At 32.2% G+C, this 6,276-nt stretch overlaps 1 non-coding gene across 1 annotated transcript; it reads right to left on the bottom strand.

Moving 5' to 3' along the window:
• Window positions 1–5,726: 5,726 nt before the first annotated feature.
• On the bottom strand, window positions 5,727–5,806 carry TRNAL-UAG (transfer RNA leucine (anticodon UAG)). The gene has a single exon. It is a non-coding gene; the product is annotated as a tRNA-Leu (tRNA).
• Between the last annotated feature and the right edge of the window lie 470 nt (window positions 5,807–6,276).

Here is a 6,276-nt window from a genome sequence, read left to right on the forward strand (position 1 = left end):
ACAATGGGTATATTTATTACATTAACTAAAGCTTATTTATTTCTCTTCATTTCTATCACAATAAGATGGACTTTACCGAGGATGAGAATGGATCAGTTATTAAATCTTGGATGGAAATTTCTTTTACCTATTTCCCTGGGCAATCTCTTATTAACAACCTCTTCTCAACTTGTTTCACTATAAATAAGATAATACAATAATAGTAAGAATATTTTCAACACAAAAGCTCTCTCAAACAAGAGAAAGAAACATATCTTTTTCATAGATATTTAGAATGAATATGTTCCCTATGGTAACTGGGTTCATGAGTTATGGTCAACAAACAATACGTGCTACAAGGTACATAGGTCAAAGTTTCATAACTACCTTATCCCACACAAATCGTTTACCTATAACGATTCACTACCCTTATGAAAAATCAATTACACCAGAGCGTTTCCGAGGGCGAATCCACTTTGAATTTGATAAATGTATTGCTTGTGAAGTATGTGTTCGCGTATGTCCGATAGATTTACCCGTTGTGGATTGGAGATTTGAAAAGGATATTAAAAGAAAACAATTGCTTAATTATAGTATTGATTTCGGAGTTTGTATATTTTGTGGCAATTGTGTTGAGTACTGTCCAACAAGCTGTTTATCAATGACTGAAGAATATGAACTTTCTACCTATGATCGTCATGAATTGAATTACAATCAAATTGCTTTAAGTCGGTTACCAATCTCCATAATGGGAGATTACACAATTCAAACAATTAGGAATTCGTCTGAAAGTAAAATAAACAAAGAAAAATCTTCGAATTCAAGAACGATTACTGATTACTAAACTTTGATTTTGTCTTTCTGTTATAAAAATCTAATAATTCTTTATTAAACTTTAAAATTAAACTATAAAGAAAAACGAAAAACTACTGCTTATTGGAAATTATTTCTTATTTTAAATCAGACTAGATTTTCGTGATATAATATAATTTATAACTATAAGTTTATACACAAAAAAATACCCTAATCCTTTTTTCCTTCCTTGAATCCTTTAGTTTTAGTCAGTTCATGAAAAATTTTATACTATTAATTTCTTTTTATCCATAATGGATTTACCTGGACCAATACATGAGATTCTTATGCTATTTGGGGGATTTGTTCTTCTACTAGGGGGTCTAGGAGTAGTATTACTTACCAACCCCATTTATTCTGCCTTTTCGCTGGGATTAGTTCTTGTTTGTATATCCTTATTCTATTTTTTATTAAATTCCTACTTTGTAGCTGTCGCACAACTTCTTATTTATGTGGGAGCCATAAATGTCTTGATCATATTCGCTGTAATGTTCGTAAATGGCTCAGAATGGTCTAAAGATAAGAATTATTGGACTATTGGAGATGGGTTCACTTCACTCGTTTGTATAACTATTGTTTTTTCACTAATGACTACTATCCCAGATACGTCGTGGTATGGAATTCTTTGGACTACAAGATCAAACCAAATAGTAGAACAGGGTCTCATAAATAATGTTCAACAAATTGGAATTCATTTAGCAACCGATTTTTATCTTCCGTTTGAACTCATTTCCATAATTCTTCTAGTTTCTTTAATAGGTGCAATTACTATGGCTCGGCAATAAGAAAACTTAGAAAAAGTACAAATTATAAGAATTGCAAATCTAAAATAAATAACTAAAGAATCACAATTTTGATTTAGTAAAATCCATCTACTGCCAACAAATACCTCCTTTTTTTTTTTTTTTTTTTTCTTTTGTTGTGTAATTGTTCTATTGTAATTAATTGAATCGGTTCAATTCTTGCCCTCATATTGAAATGAATCGAGATTGATAAGGAGTTAGTTAATGATGTTTGAGCATGTACTTTTTTTGAGTGTCTATTTATTTTCGATTGGTATCTATGGATTGATCACAAGCCGAAACATGGTTAGAGCTCTAATATGTCTTGAACTTATACTGAATTCAATTAATCTAAATCTCGTAACATTTTCTGATCTATTTGATAGTCGCCAATTAAAAGGAGATATTTTCGCAATTTTTGTTATAGCCCTTGCAGCTGCTGAAGCCGCTATTGGACTATCCATTCTTTCTTCCATCCATCGTAATAGGAAATCCACTCGTATCAATCAATCTAATTTATTGAATAATTAGACTTTTGAATAATTAGACATAGAATCCTCTAAACAAAGGCGCACATATTAAAATAAATAGAAATCAATACTATTTTCTTAGTATTATTTGAGAATATCCATTTTTTTTAGTAGATTATTGCATAGTATTCTTTTTCACTTAAATGAATTTTTGTATTTGTAATTCATTGATATTGCAATTTGAATATTGCAATAATTTATATTGAAAAGACGATAGCCAATTTATTGGCTAATTCGAATTCGTCTGTACAATTCGTAAAATTCTTTCTTATTTCTTATTTATTGTTGAAATCCAAAATTAAAGTCTCTTGGCTCTCTTCACGCTTTCTCACAAACAGATTAAAAAATAGATTTTTTTTTTTGAAGTTTGGATAAACCATTGCTTCGTCTGGTGTCTACAATACATATGACTCATTATAGTACTAATTTCATTTTTACCAGATCGAAAAATTTTATGTTGAAAAGAAAAATTTATAGATCCAATGTCACATTCCGTAAAAATTTACGATACATGTATAGGATGCACTCAATGTGTACGAGCTTGTCCAACAGATGTATTAGAAATGATACCCTGGGATGGATGTAAAGCCAAGCAAATTGCTTCCGCGCCGAGAACCGAAGATTGTGTGGGTTGTAAGAGATGTGAATCTGCCTGCCCGACAGATTTTTTAAGTGTCCGCGTTTATTTAGGGCCTGAAACAACACGTAGCATGGCTCTATCTTATTGATACGTTACAAAAAACTTCACTCGAATCGTCTGATTCCTCTTTACCGAAGAAGCCTGTGCTCGAAATAATCGAGCACGGGCTTTTCTGGTCAAAACGTATCTTGTCTTTATCACTTTATCATGAGTTATTTTCCTTGGTTAACAATACTTGTTGTTTTGCCGATATTTGCAGGTTCATTAATTTTCTTTTTACCTCATAAGGGAAACAAAGTCGTTAGGTGGTATACTATATCTATTTGTTTATTAGAATTCCTTCTAATGACTTATGCGTTCTGTTATCATTTCCAACTGGAGGATCCCTTAATCCAATTAAAGGAGGATTATAAATGGATAGATGTCTTCGATTTCCACTGGAGATTGGGAATCGATGGACTTTCATTAGGATCTATTTTATTGACAGGATTTATCACTACTTTAGCTACTTTAGCAGCTTGGCCAATTACACGGAATTCGCGATTATTCTATTTCCTGATGCTCGCAATGTATAGTGGTCAAATAGGATTATTTTCTTCGCGAGACCTTTTACTTTTTTTTATCATGTGGGAGTTAGAATTAATTCCTGTTTACTTACTTTTATCCATGTGGGGGGGGAAGAGGCGTCTATATTCAGCTACAAAGTTTATTTTGTATACTGCAGGCGGTTCCATTTTTTTCTTAATCGGAGTTCTGGGTATGGGCTTATATGGTTCCAACGAACCAGGATTAGATTTGGAAAGATTAATTAATCAATCATACCCTGCAACCTTGGAAATACTTTTATATTTTGGCTTCCTTATTGCTTATGCTGTCAAATTGCCGATTATACCCCTACATACGTGGTTACCAGATACCCATGGGGAAGCACATTATAGTACATGTATGCTTTTAGCGGGAATATTATTAAAGATGGGAGCATATGGATTGATTCGGATCAACATGGAATTGTTACCTCATGCTCATTATCTATTTTCGCCCTGGTTAGTAATAATAGGAGCGATCCAAATAATCTATGCAGCTTCAACTTCTCTTGGTCAACGAAATTTCAAAAAAAGAATAGCTTATTCCTCTGTATCTCACATGGGTTTCATAATTATAGGAATTGGTTCCATAACCAACATTGGACTCAATGGAGCTATTTTACAAATATTATCCCATGGATTTATTGGTGCTACACTTTTTTTCTTGGCAGGAACCGCTTCTGATAGAATGCGTCTTGTTTATCTCGAAGAACTGGGGGGAATATCTATCCCAATGCCTAAAATTTTTACCATGTTTAGTAGCTTTTCAATGGCTTCTCTTGCCTTACCAGGAATGAGTGGTTTTGTCGCAGAATTAGTAGTATTTTTTGGACTAATTACTAGTCCAAAATTTCTGTTAATGCCAAAAACACTAATTACTTTTGTAATGGCAATTGGAATGATATTAACTCCTATTTATTTATTATCTATGTTACGCCAGATGTTCTATGGATACAAGCTATTTAATGTTCCAAACGCAAATTTTGTGGATTCTGGACCACGAGAACTCTTTATTTTAATCTGTATCTTTTTACCAGTAATAGGAATTGGTATTTATCCAGATTTTGTTCTCTCCCTATCCGTTGACAGGGTAGAGGCTCTCTTATCCAATTATTATCCTAAATAGGTTTGCTTTTTTTTACTCGTCTGCTCTATTAATGCAGAAATAAGTAAAAAAGTATATAATGCAGAAATAAGTAAAAAAGTATAATTAGATCTATCTCGAATTTTTGAGAACCCTTTGATAAGGCGTTCAAGGGGTTCTCAAATAAAACATAAAAGTAAAAACCTTCATTTCATGAAGGTTTTATTTTATGTAATCATTTAGGTGTTAATGTAAACGAACCATAACTATGTAAGCCTATTCCTAATAGATTTATACCAAAATAACAAATCCAAATTATAAGAAATCCTATCAAAGCTATAAGTGCAGAATTCGTACCCTTCCAATTTGGATTTGTTCTACTATGTAAATAAATTGCGAATATGGTCCAAGTAATAAATGCCCAAGTTTCCTTAGGATCCCAATTCCAATAGGATCCCCAGGCCTCATTAGCCCATACTGCTCCACAAAGAATACCTACGGTTAAAAGGGTAAATCCTAGGCTAATGACACGATAACTCCAAGAATCCAAACGCTCCGTTAATTGATATTTGTAATAATTTGGAAATGAAGGGACAGAGGTTCTTTTTAAAGCACTTCTTTTTGCATAAAAATATTTAATATCACTAAAGAAAAATGTTTTATTTAAAACATTTTTTTTCTTTTTAGAAAAGAAATGGAAATTATTTCGAAATCTAATGATTAGAATAGCGGCAGATAATAAGGATCCGCACAAAAGAGTTGCATAGCTTAATAACATCATACTGACATGCATCATTAACCACTGAGATTGTAGAGCAGGTACTAGTATCGTGGATTGATGCATTTCAGTTAAAAGACCCGATGTGGCAAAGCCTTGCGTTAAAATAGTACTTGGCGTAGTTATTGTGCTTAAATCATTTTTAGAGTTCTGTATTTTAGGAATGGTATGAAGAATATACAGGGCCCATGAAAGGAAGATCAATGACTCATATAAATTACTTAATGGAAAATGTCCCGAGGAAGCCCAACGAGAAACTAAGAATCCTGTTATAGAGAAAAAAGTAACTATCATTCCTTTTTCTGACGAATCGCGTAATCCTCCAAGTTCACGAACTAATAAGGTTATAAAATGAATCGTAATCACAATTGAAATCGTTGAGAAAGAGATATGAGTTAGTATATGTTCTAAAGTTGCAAATAGCATAAGGGGAAGGTCCCATTACAAAATTGTAAATTTCGAATTGATTTCTAATCTATTGTATTCTTTTTCAAGAATGCCGCCACTCGGATTCGAACCGAGATGCTTGAGCACTGCTTCCTAAGAGCAGCGTGTCTACCAATTTCACCATGGCGGCTAACTTCAAATAATAGGTAACTTAAAAGAATAATAGCTATTATCTTGGGAATCGTCGATATTGGGAAAGTCCATAAAATTTAGGAACATTAGAGTTTTCATTAAAATAGACTTCGTTTGGTAGTATCGTTTCCATTTTTTTTTTTTACAATAAACTCTTGCTTTGCCCAATAGAAACACAAACACTGCTTGAAAGAGTTGGAACTTCTTTTTTCTAACTTGCAATTATAGAACTAATTTTTTCTAATTAATTTCCCCTTTACATTTTGAAAATTCTTTCAATACAATGAAAAAAATCCAAAAGGGTTTCTATTTAATGATGAAATTAAAATAAAATGGATAAATAGAAAAGGCTTTTTGGATTTTTTAAAAATTTCTAGAATGAAAGTCTTTATGCTCTTATTAATAAGATTTACTAACCTTATGATTTTGGAGAAGATAGGTGGAAGTTGTAAGTCCTATTGTAAGAAT

This window comes from Triticum urartu, unplaced genomic scaffold, assembly GCF_056163025.1.
Source record: "Triticum urartu cultivar PI428250 unplaced genomic scaffold, HENAU_Tu73 scaffold2, whole genome shotgun sequence".
NCBI lineage: Eukaryota > Viridiplantae > Streptophyta > Magnoliopsida > Poales > Poaceae > Triticum > Triticum urartu.